We start from the raw sequence: 13,796 nt of genomic DNA on the forward strand, positions 1-13,796 counted from the left end.
ATCCCAGGCAAAGCATTCCTAGAAAGTTTTTGACCCCACTTTGGCCACTCTCCAAAGCAACGCCTTTGTTAAAACTAGTACGTTGAGTGAGAGTTCTTGGTAAGGGGATCTCTGCCTACTCAGAAATAGGAAACCTTGATTTTGTCAACTGAATTCAAGCAGTGATTTCTCTGCAAGGAAGACTCCCTAGTGTAGTGATTTTCATAATTACTGTGTGCTTTGGATTGCTGCTTTCTGGTTCATCGTGTGTGAAACTCGGTAGGAGAGTGGAGGGCAAGGGCCAAATGGAGGTAGAAATGAAGTTTCTCAGGTTCTCCGTGTGGGCTTTTGCTTATCTTGGACCTTGCTGGTACCCTGAGAACGATGTTTGGCAAGTAGTAGAATTGAGTAAATCTTTGTTGAAGGAATGAATTTGCAGATTTATTTGTATTGTGAATGCTTACAAGAAGCAAGAGAAACTGTTGTTGTTAATCAAGTTGAGAAGTTTGTGTGATCAATATTTAGTGATCAGAACATTAGTACATGTTGTCATAGTATGATGATTTGCTCCCTAAGCCTTACAGTTGCTGGCACTGGGATAACAAAAATTGTTTTCCTAATGGGAATTGCACCCAGGGGAGCTTTACCACTGAGCCACACCCACAATTATTTTTTATTTTTTGTTTTGAGACAGAGCCCTGACAAGTTGCTGAGAGTCTTGCTAAGTTGCTGAGGCAGGCCTCTAACTTGTGATCCTCCTGCCTCAGCCTCCCAAGTCTCTAGGATTGCAGGCATGTGCCATTGCACCTAGCTGGATAACATATATTTTGATAATGAAGATCCCTTGAATTAAGATTTTTCCTTTCTTATTCCTCTTATTATTGTAATGCACACATTCAGAAAGTGTGTAAAAACATGCACAGTAACAATTATAGGGCAAATAGTGATATAACCTCCACCCAGGTAAGAAGCAGAATATTACTAGCAATATTGACACCACTCATGTCCTTTTCCAGTTACAACCATCTCTGTTCCCCATAGGTACACATTATCCTGACTTTGGGGTAGTTTCCTTGCTTATCTTTATACTTTCACCAGCTATGTATGCATTCCTAAATTTACTTGAACTTCACACTATTTGATATTGTTTTGAGTTTTGCTTCTTTTTAAAATGTTTGTGATATTCATCCATTGAATGTGTTTCATTTTCATTATTGTATTGAAGTCCATTTTATGTATATGCCACAAGTTACTTATTGACTTATTGTCATAGCTGAACATTTTTGGAACTTTGGACTATTACAGTGTAGGTATAAAATTCTCATTTATGTGTCCTGGTATATGGTTACTTGTTTTTTTTTTTAAATGGACTGTGAATCTAGGAGTGAAATTGCTGGGTCAGAGACTATGCCTATTTTTAGTAGTACTGCATGTTTCCAACTGTTTTCCAATGTGGTTGTACCAATTTGCACCATCATGAAGTGTATGAATTTCCAGTGCTCTGTATCTTTACCACCACTTGCTGTTATAAAGCTTTTATTTTTTTTCAATCTCAAGGGTATGGAATCTTATTGTGGTTCTCATTTGCATTTCTCTGGTTACTTATGACTGAGTATCTTTTTTATTTCCTGTATTTGTGAAGTACCCAGTCAGATCTTTTGCACATTTTCTATTAGATTGTGTATCTTTTTTTCCTCATTAATTTACAGGAGTTTTCCACGTATTTGTTTTTGATTTCTTTGTTGTTTTATATGGGTTTTCAATATCTTCTCATTGGCATTTTTCTTTTTATAAAAAAATTGTTCCTTGGAGGATGATTTTAGCATGCTAAGATTTATCAATTATTTTTGTTTATGGTTTGAGCTTTTTTGACCTTATTCCACTTAGTGTCAATTTTTATTAAGTGGAATTAGGGATCAATTTCATTTTTTACCCATATAGATAAGCAGTTGCTGTAGTAGTATTTATTGAAAAGAACACCTTTGGCCAGGGATATTGGTGCATACATGTAATCCCAGTGACTTCCCAGGAAGGGCAATTTAGCTGGACCTTGTCTTAAAAAAAAAAAAAAGCCCTCTATATACTGATCTGCTGTGCCATCTGTTATCTATGAAGTGTTTGTGAGGATGTTTCTTGACTCTTTTGTAGTATATTCCTTTGTAAACAAGATGTTTTCTCAGTTAACCATAACTTTTAATATCTGGCAGAGCAGATCCTTATACTTTGTTCTTCTACAAGAGTATCTCAGCAGCCTTATTCTTTATATTTTGTAAATAGTACTATAAAATTTTTTCAGGATTTTGGGGCTATATTTTTTTTGGGGGGGCTATATTTTGAATATTGGATTGAATTTATAAACCAATATGGGAAGAATTAATACCACTACAATAAGAAGTATTCTGATCCATTTCTTTAGGTTTTATTGCCTCACAATAATATTTTATAATCTTTTCCTGAAAGATTCTTTACGTTATGAAGTTTATTTTTAGATATTTCATAATTTTATGGTATTGTAAAAATGTTTTTAATTTTTCTTTCTAATTATGTATAGGAATTTGATTAACTTTTTCATAGTGGCTTTTATATTAAACTAGTTGCTAAATTCTCTTACATATTCTAATGATTTATTTGTAGACTTATTCTACACGTGTGATCATATTATCTGGGAAGATGGGCAATTTTTTTTCTTTCCAAACATAATATCTGATATTTGATTTTTCTTGTCTCACTGTTCTGGATAGGATCTTCAGTACAATGATGAATAGGTGTAATATTGGATATTTGGACCTTGTTCCTTAAGTAGGGATAATTTAAATTTCACAAATAAAAGTGATATATTTTACAGTTTTTAATAAACACATTTCATCAGATCAACAAGCTTCTCCTTTAGTCCTAGTTTGCTAAGTTTTTCTTAGATATTGATTATCAAATGAGTTTTCTGCATTTGTTGGGATGATCATTTGAATTTATACTTTCAGTATGTTGATGTGATGAATTATATTAATTGAGTTAAGTTTGTGGTTAACTTAAAATCAGTAATATGCTCACATATCTCTGAAGCCTCTGTCCCTTTGCTTTTTCCACCTGCTATTGGTAACCACTTTTATTAATTCTGCTTTTTCAAATAGATGTGTGTACATATGTATATGGCCTTATTTCTATCTCTTCGTTCTAATATGTTTTATACTTAAATCAACCTTGCGTTTCTGGGATAAGAAAAATTGGGGTATGTCTTAAAAGTGTACTTTACTACATATAAATATACCTAAATTATATATATATATATATATATATATATATATAAATTGTTTCAACCTCTCACAGAGCCTTTGTATTATATCAATCAAATTTTATGATTTCAGAAATCAAAGTGGAGAAATTTTAAAGTTCTTTAACTCATTAAAAATAGCAATAACAAATTTATTATATTTATTTTTATCTTTATGAAAAATAACTATTTTCTAAAACAACAAGTAGTGAAGAGTTGCCTATTGATATTCTCTTTAGTGAGCAGAGTGACATTACATTTTTGCAAATTTCTTTAATGTCTGCCTTAAAAAAAAAGACAGCTGGATTCTCAAACCTACTTTTGCATCTAATTTGTTAAAAACTCTCATGTCATACAACCTTTGAAAACTCTAGTTTACAATTGTACAAGAAAGCAAGTGGAAAGATGATAGCTTAGAATTATTAAGAAAATAGCTTAGACCTCAAAACCCTCTTAAATAAGAGAAAAGGGGGATTAATTGTTGAACACTTTCTACACAAAACTCTATGCTAGGTGCTTTCCATATACTTCTTTGCATCTTGCAAGAGATGTTATTTGTTTCTCTCTATCACAATTGACTGAAGGAAATTAGAGAATCACAGAGCTATTACACACAGCTAAGATCCAGGTCTCTCCTATATGTTTCTGTAGACCTTGAGCAAATTACTTAACTTTTTTCACCTGTAAAGTGGGAGTAATTGGTTTTCATTGTCTCTAGGATGATGAAATAATAGATATTAAAGCTTCTAAAAAACTTAAAATCTCTGTCAACCTTAACATCTGGCCTCCTTTCATAATCACAGAATGTTTAAGAGCACAGAACTAGAACTCAGTTGTTTGAATGCAGTTCTGGGCCTTGTTATTTATCAACTGGTGACTTTGTGTAAATTTCCTAATCTCTTTGTACTCAGCTATAAAATGTGAATGTTGCTGTATATACCTCCTAGAAGGATTATACCTGTAACATTCTTAGAACGGTGATAAGCATTTGTAAGCTCAATGTGTTGACTTCTAATGTTTTTATGTTTATTTCTCTCACTTAAATGAAGAATTTGAAAGCTGGAAATATAGTTTATAGCTTAACAATTGAAACCAGATTTTCTCAGAACAGGAGTAGTTCAGTGGAAATAACTATGATTTGGTTTCTATTTAGGGCTAAGTAATTTACACAGATCCAAGATGGAATAGGATGACACTAATTAGCATTATTTTAGCAATCATTCACTGCGCAGCTTCTGTGCAATCAGTCTTGAGTACTTCCAACACACGATTGGTAATGGATGCACAAAAATGCAACTGTGCTTAATGCTACAGAACTGTAACTTTAAAATAGTTTAAACTAAAGTTATTTTATGTGTCATACAATCTATTCTAATTCATCCTCTCAAAATGCCTATGAGGTATTATTTCTATTTTATAAGTGAGGAGATAGAGGAATTTAAAAACTTGCCCAAAGTCCCAAAGTTAGCTTGCTGCAGAGATCTGAACACTTGTGCAGCAGTGCTCCTAAGAGGAGATCCTGTGGTTCCCTGACTCCTCTAAGGCGCTGTTAGAATGGATGAGGGGTATGAAGTTCAAGGACTCTCATAGACGTCATGAACTGAAAATGTGGGCTTGTTAGAAGCTGTGTAACAGCCATTTGTTTGGATGTAAAACTTCATTCTTTGATTTAGGAACTTGACTATATTAATAAGGATAAATTTCACATGCTCTAGACATATACACCAATCACCAATTTATCTTTGTCATTCATTTTAATTTAAGAGGTCAGTTATGAGTTTTTCAAGTTTGGCAATGAAATATATTTTGATACTTCCTACTACCACTAAAGTTAATATTCCAGATGTTACATTTTACTTCTGAATTTTAGTTCTTCTGATTGTAAATGACAAGTGCTATACATATTTGTTCTTCAGTACTTTTTAATTAGTATATCTTTGATTTTCCTTATTAATAAAAGAAGAAGGGTCTAAAATGCTTCTTTTTTCCCATTGTATTTTGGTTATTATTTTGGGGGGGGCAGGTACTGGGGATTGAACTCAGGGACACTCAACCACTGAGCCACATTCCCAAAACTATTTTATATTTTATTTAGAGACAGTGTCTCACTGAGTATCTTAGTGTCTCAATTTTGCTGAGCCTGGCTGTGAACTCCCAATCCTCTTTCCTCTCCCTATGGATCCACTGGGATTTCAGGCCTGCACCACCACACCTAGCTGATTATCATTTTAATATTTTATTCTCATAGTATTGCTATTTTTGAGGCAATACTTAGAAATAAGCACAGTAATGTATTTATCTTCTATTCTGCCAACATTCTGATAAAGGAATTTCTTGAACAGTCGATATTGTCTTCTGTGATAGAGATACTTTTTTTTTTTTTTTTTGGTAATGAGGATTGAACTCAGGAACACTTTACCACTAAACCAAATCCCCAGTCTTATTTTGTATTTTATTTACAGACAGTGTCAAACTGAGTTGCTTAGCATGGTGATTTTGCTGAGACTGACTTGGAACTCCTGATCCTCCTGCCTCAGCCTCCTGAGCCACTGAGATTACAGATGTGGGTGACTGTGCCTGCCCAGCTGAGATACATGTTTTAAACCAATGTAGTCTATCTTGACTTTTCTTCACACCAGTATTTTAGAAATGATAAATGGTTAAGTTTAGAGATTATAATTTCTTAACATAACTAAAAATTGATAATTATGAATATTTAACTTATTATCTTGAAGGTTTTTATAATGACTTTAATTATAAACTGATTAAAGATTTCATTAAGCTGATAGTGTCAAAATATTTATCTGGGGTTGTCTCTGAGAGGAGTACAATAGCACTTTGCCCTTGATCCTAACATTATTGTCAATAGTTTATATTATTAATAATAATAATGTTTATTATATAATTAAAATGTGCCACACACCATGTTTTATATAATTTGTTTTATTGTATAATGCTGAAATAGATACAAATACTATTCCAAGTTTTTACAGATAAGGGAATTGAGGCACACAGAATTTAAGCTAATTTGCTCAAGATGTTGTTGCTATTATATAGTACCAATATTTTAGTTGGCTCTGGAGCCCTCACTAATCTTCACAAGATACAAAATTAGAAAGAATAGTCAACCTGAACCAGAAGCAATTACAATTCAAAATATTTTGGTAGGTAAGCAAATGAAAGACTATTAATAGGATTAATAATGCAGTGTGATAGTATTGAAGTTTTGTCTGTGATTCAACACAAAACCCATTAGGAATGCAGCTTTAAAAAGCAAATTAAGTAGCCAGTTGCAGTGGATTACTCCTGTAATCCCAGCTCCGAATCAGAATCCAGGACACTAAGTCTCTAATGATCTTTGCTAGTTGGCAACATCTCACATATGTTGCTATAACTCATTGCTGGAGGAATTAAGCATTCTTGTGTGATTCTGCTGGGAGAAGACTCTGGAAGCCTGCAGCTGATTTCCTCTGAGCTTCATCCCCTATGACTTTTTCCTTTGCTGATTTTGGATTGGGTTTTTCAGTGTAATAAATCTTAGCAAAGAGGGTGACTATATTGTGAGTCCTCTGTGTTCTAGCAAATCATTGAACCTGGAAGTGATCTTGGAACTCCTGATGTACATAGATAGATTGGTGATATTCTTGTTTGTGAGAAGGCAGAATTAGGAACAGTGGATGGGGATTAGAAGAAATAGTTGATTGACTGTAAGGATAATTTTTTGCCACTTAAACTTTCTTCAGTAGTGGATCAGGCTGCTTTGGGGTAGCAGATTGCTTGACTGTTTAAAATGTCCTAGCAAACTGGGCAAGTGATACACCAGAAGTAATGTGCACATTGAGTACAAGAAGAGTGGCTCAATGTTTTGGATGTTTTACTTTAAAAATCTGATTACACAAACAATATCTAAACAGGTTCTCATGATATGAAAATCAAATAGTGCACAGTTTTTAAAAGTCCCCCTTGGTTGCTTGATTCCTTAACCCCTTTCTGGAGAGAAATCACTGATATAAACCAGTCCTGTATATCCTTTCAGTCCCTTATCTGGAGACAGATACAGATAGGTAGATAGTAGTGTTTTGTGAGTTTTAAAAATACAGGTAGCACTATTCTGTGTGTATTGTACAACTTGCTTTTAATAACTTGTCTTAGAGATTTTTCTGTGTCAGGATACATGATGAGGCTGTTCTATAGGTACAGAGAGTATCAGCTTTGGGCCCAGAACACCTATGTGGGGATCCCTGCCCCACCCCACTCCTTCCCTTCTTTTACCTTTCAGTGCTGGAGATATTAACCCAGGGCCTTAAGCATGCAAGGGATGTGCTCTACCATCCCAGCCCACTAATACATCTTTCTAAAAATAAAAATAAAATGTGATGTTTTCTAATGTAGTTCTCTTTGTTCCAATAACAGAAACAGTTACAACTTCATGGTGTTGGGTGTTTTGTTTTCTCCAAATATTTGGGATTTGGGGATTGTATATGCATTTTTTCCTATTACTTTTAAATGATTTTGAGTGACCAGAGGTTTCTTGGATGTGTGGACAATCTTCCATCTAGCTCAAAATTCTTACTAGTGGTTTTTACACTGTGAGAGAGAGGCACCTGGGGTCTGAAGAAGTGCTTCAGTGGACAATTGGGAAGTGCTCTATGTTCATTCTCTGACTTCTCCCATAGCAGTTCTTTTTGTTATCTGGTTAATAATATATTAGAGTTTCAGGTAAGAATTTTGCTTGGAAACAAAATTCCACTCTTAAAAAAATAGTTTGATTCAAATGATCCATCTAGAGTCCTTTCTAGTACTAAGAAGCCATCATTTCTGGATGATGCATTTCATTATTATGAATCATGGCCTAAAAATGTGTGAGTATGAATTTCCATGTGTAATTTTTTTATCACCTATAAGAGACACCAATCTTGAGTTTCTAAGTGAATTTGATGTTAGAGTCTAGTTAGAATCTAGTCTACTCATGAGTAGTTATTTTAGACATGTGATTGTCTCTTAGGACTTTACAAATGCAAAGTATTGTTATTATTCCACTTAAGATAATTTCAAATATCAGAACAGGATTTTAATATCAAATGATCTTAGTTTTCCATATTTGAAGTGCTTTTGAAATATTTTACATAGGAATATTTTGTATAGAATTCAGTGTGAGAAGAGACAGAAAAACAGTATTTTAGCACACCATGTAGCTAATAGTCATGATCATGGCTTGGGTCATCAGTAAAGATTGATGCTATCAGTATGCTTTTTAAAGACTACAGAAAGATCATAGCTTAAGTAGCATCTCTTCCAGGAAGCACACCGTGTGGGTTTTCCCATCCCATACCATCATCCTGGTCCTCCTCCTAGGCAGTATTCACATAGCCTGTTCTCTTTCATGCCATAATACACAGCACTGTAAAGGTAGATTGTTAAATTTCTGCCTCCTCTATGAAACCTGTTAATTTCCAGAATGGCAGGGATATATCTTGTTTACTGCTCTTTACTTATAAATTGGATACATTGAATGAAAGTATGTAAACTAAACCAGAGGTACAATTTTTCATCAGAAAAAGTGATAATATTAAAAATGTCTTGGTTGCTCCTGTAGGCTTCAGGTGATAAGAAAAATTAAGGTAACTCTTCATTCTACCTATAATGTTTATTTCATTGTATAGACAGATTTTTTTTTTAATTCTTGACCACGAACTTAAATTTGCCATTTAATCTGGTACCCTTCAGCAAGTTCTTGTGCTATATATTTTTTTCCATTTTATAGGCAACAATCCAAGCTTGAAGACTTTCTTCTGAAAGACAGTCTGTGCTTGTTTTGGTAGTGCCATATGGCAACCGGTACTCTCTTGGCCTTGATATTGCTGTCTCTCTGCTTTAATAATTTGGAAAATCAAAACAAAATTAGCCCTGGTGATGCAATACTAATAATGCCCTTCCCAGAAATTTCATTCAAACAAATGTAAGCCTTTGGGTACAATTTTTTTAAGCAATAAATGAATGACCTGTTAAGGTTCCATTGGCACTTCATACATTGATAGGTCACAGGTCACCCCTGGTTATGGGGTATGGGTCTATACTCCCTTGTGTTTTCTCCCCTAACCTTTATAGGAAGCTCAATTATTTTGCAGTTAGCTATTTGTAAAATGTGCATGGTCAAATAATATTTATAAGCAGTTTCAGAAAGAAAAAAAAAACTATTCTTTAGCTACCAACAGAAATCCTAGAGGAAAGATTATGAAATCTTGTTTAAATACTTAAAATAGAAACACAATGAAGATAAGGGAATCCTGGCAAGATTTGCTGCAGCTGTCAAGTCCCAAAAGATCGGGAATTAAATTTTGATACTTGTAATTGAATCATCCACCCTTCTAATGAACCCGGGCAAATCTGTGATGTTTTTAGAACCTTTCAAATCAACTGTATTCATTTAGAGTTCATAGCAGACCTGAAGCCCCTCACAATTTCCAAGAGGTAGAACAAAACAGAATCAAATAAATTTGACTCAATTTTCTGTAATAAGAGAAGTATATTATGCTTACAATTTAAGTAATGCTATGATTTTAGCCTCATATTTTAAAACTGTTCATTTGTGTGTGTGTGTGTGTGTGACTTTTGGAGCACTAACAGCTTGGGCAGTAGTTGAGACAGCAATTAGAGATCGTAACAACTGTGTGGTGGTGATCTGATTTAAAGTAGAATGTGTGATTGTGTTTCATAGATGGTTATTCCTGGGCCACTGGTTTCATTTAACACATATTTCTACCTGTATGTTTCATGTTGCTTATTATAGACTCTCAAAAGAAGAAAAGGGTTGGGGATGTTGCTTAGTGTTAGATCACTTGCATAGCATATGTGAGGCACTGGGTTTGATTCTCAGCACTGAATATAAATAAATGAATAAAACAAAGGTCCTTCAACAATTCAAAAAAATATATATATATAAAGGAGGAGCAATTATCTAGTCAATTTATATAGCCCTAGTTATGATGGATGTTTGAAAAGACTCATTTAAACAAAAACAAAGTTGCTTTGAAACATTTTCTCTTGCCTTAAAACAGCAATCCAGTTGATGTTTTTGGAGCATGACATGAAAAGATATCCTTTTCATGTTCTGCAAGTGTGCATTCAATATAAGAAAGACATGACAAACGGGCAAAATATGTGACCTTGGGCATATCCATGCTACTCTTTTTATTAACCTGTGTTTTGTTTATTTAGTTTTTTATGTGGTGCTGGGGATCAAACCCAGAGCCTAATGAATGCTAGGCAAACACTCTACCACAGAGCCACAACTCTAGTCCCTCTTGCTACTCTTAAATAGTTGGTGATATCTGTAACTTTTCTAACTTCCTCAAGCTTATTCCTTAGTTATCTATACTAATAAATCATTCAATAAAATAACTGACAAATATGTGACTTAATTAAAAATAGAAAGTAGCATGGATGTTGAACTAATAGGATTTGAGGACAAAAGTACTCATTCTAGTCCAATTATTCTAACTAGAATTTCAGAAACATTGATAAAATTAATGATTTATCTCTAGATTTCATAGTGTTTTAAAAATACATACATATGTATATATATATATATATATATATATATATATATAGAGAGAGAGAGAGAGAGAGAGAGAGAGTGAGAGAGAGAGAGAGAGAAAACACAAGTTATAGTGGTGTATGTTTGTAATCCCAGCAATTTGGAAGCCTGAGGCAGGAGGATCACAAGTTCAAGGTCAGCCTCAGCAACTTAGCAAGGTCCTAAGCAATTTAGTGAAAGCATGTCTCAAAAAAAAAAGATTTGGGATATAGTTCAGTGGTAAAGTGCTCCTGGGTTCAATCCCCAGAACCAAAAATCTTCCCAGTTAATTACATTGAATATAATTTTCAGGGAGATAATGAAGTGGAAATTTTGCACCAGGAGCTGAGATTCTTATTTTACATAAATATAATGTACTAGGGATGATGTGATATCCTTTTGAGTGAGGTATATACTCATCTCACAAGTGAAGTACATATTGATATTACTAAAATACATTATGTTTACTCAAGTGAAATAATTTTCTCCCATGGTACACTATAGTGTATGCTATTCAAACCACACTTAAAAGGACAATTTAAGAATAATGTTAAGAACCAATGAAACATTCCTAGTTATAAAATTATATCCAAATTTTCAGATAAGACAGTTTCAGCTTGCAAATTCTACTCTCTAAACTTAGTCTGGCACATCCTGACCCATCCACACCCATGAACACACTATCCATTGTATAAGGGCTACTTTAGATGCTTTTAACCTGAAAAGTTAACTGCTCCCTCCTTGAATAATTTGCCAAGTGTCCAATGAGAAGTTAACATGTTGGCATGTTAGATAAATAGGACAAATATGATAGTATCTTACATTGTACCTTGATTTGAATTTGTTGTATTTGTACCATCAAGTGTGTTTTAGGAATTATGTGAAACTTAAAATATTTTGTGCTATGTTAAGTGATCAACTGTTTTCTAAAACAAATAATTTATTAGCAAAAATAAAAAAATAAGAACAAATACCATAGAATGATTTTTTGGTTTATTAGACTGCTTAAACAAACAGAAAAGTTGTGCTGGGGACATAGCTCAGTCGGTAGAGTGCTTGCCTTGCAAGTACAAGGCCCTGGGTTCGATCCCCAGCACCGCAAAAAAAAAAAAAAAAAAAAAAAGAAACAGAAAAGTTAAAATATAATGTACAAGAATTATAGTCGTTTGTTTATAGAAACCATCCAAATACAATATTTTCCCTAATTATCCTTTCTTCTAATTGATGAGCAGAGATGGATTACAAGAAGTAGAATGCACAATTCTTTGGTTCCTTTTACTTTTCACAGGTTTTACTTCTCACCATAAGTGCTTCACTTTGCCCTATGCTTGGTGAAAGCCTGATCACAGCTTTTCAAAATTTTATATTGTTCTATTTTATTTTACTTGAGTTTTCAGTCAATTTTTCATGACTCTTCATGATCTGATATTTGATTGAATCACTGATAATGCTTACAGAAATTATAGACACAATTTGAGGTTCTTAATGATATCATTCCCTTCAGAGAATGTGCCTGCTTGCCTTTAGCAGACACTATGCTCATGAACCCTTTTTTTTATTATAAACAAATGGGATACACGTTGTTTCTCTGTTTGTACATAGAGTAAAGGCATACCATTTGTGTAATCATAAATTTACATAGGGTGATGTTGGTTGATTCATTCTCTTATTTTTCCCCTTCCCCCCACCCCTCCCATCCCTCTTTTCCCTCTATACAGTCCTTCCTTCCCCCATTCTTGCCCCCCTCCCTAACCCTCACTCTAACCCTAAAACTAACCCCTCCCACGCCCCATTATGTATCATCATCCACTTCAGCGAGATCATTCTTCCTTTGGTTTTTTGAGATTGGCTTATCTCACTTAGCATGATATTCTCCAATTTCGTCCATTTGCCTGCAAATGCCATAATTTTATCATTCTTTATGGCTGAGTAATATTCCATTGTATATATATGCCACAGTTTCTTTATCCGTTCATCAACTGAAGGGCATCTAGGTTGGTTCCACAATCTGGCTATGGTAAATTGAGCAGCAATGAACATTGATGTGGCTGTATCTCTGTAGTATGTTGATTTTAAGTCCTTTGGGTATAGGCCAAAGAGTGGGATAGCTGGGTCAAATGGTAGTTCCATTCCAAGTTTTCTAAGGAATCTCCATACTGCCTTCCAGAGTGGCTGCACTAATTTGCAAACCCACCAGAAATGTATGAGTGTACCTTTTTCCCCACATCCTCGCCAACACCTGTTGTTGCTTGTATTCTTGATAATTGCCATTCTGATTGGGGTGAGATGGAATCTTAGGGTGGTTTTGATTTGCATTTCTCTTATTACTAGAGATGTTGAACATTTTTCCATATGTTTGTTGATTGTTTGTAGGTCTTCTTCTGTGAAGTGTCTGTTCATTTCCTTAGACCATTTGTCGATTGGGTTATTTGTAGTCTTGTTGTTGAGTTTTTTGTGTTCTTTATAGATTCTGGAGATTAGTGCTCTATCTGAAGTATGATTGGCAAAGATTTTCTCCCACTCTGTAGGCTCTTTCTTCGCACTGCTGATAGTTTCCTTTGCTGAGAGAAAGCTTTTTAGTTTGAATCTATCCCAGTTATTGATTCTTGCTTTTATTTCTTGTGCTATGGGAGTCCTGTTGAGAAAGTCTGGTCCTAAGCCGACATGTTGAAGATCTGAACCTACTTTTTCTTCTATAAGATGCAGGGTCTCTGGTCTGATTTCGAGGTCCTTAATCCATTTTGAGTTTAGTTTCGTGCATGGTGAGAGATATGGGTTTAGATTCATTCTGTTGCATATGGATTTCCAATTCTCCCAGCACCATTTGTTGAAGAGGCTATCTTTTCTCCATTGCATATTTTTGGCCCCTTTGTCTAGTATGAGAAAATTGTATTTATTTGGGTTTGTGTCCATGTCCTCTATTCTGTACCATTGATCTACCTGTCTATTTTGGTACCAATACCATGTCGTTTT

The sequence above is a fragment of the Sciurus carolinensis genome, unplaced genomic scaffold, assembly GCF_902686445.1.
Source record: "Sciurus carolinensis unplaced genomic scaffold, mSciCar1.2, whole genome shotgun sequence".
NCBI classification, from domain to species: Eukaryota; Metazoa; Chordata; class Mammalia; order Rodentia; family Sciuridae; genus Sciurus; species Sciurus carolinensis.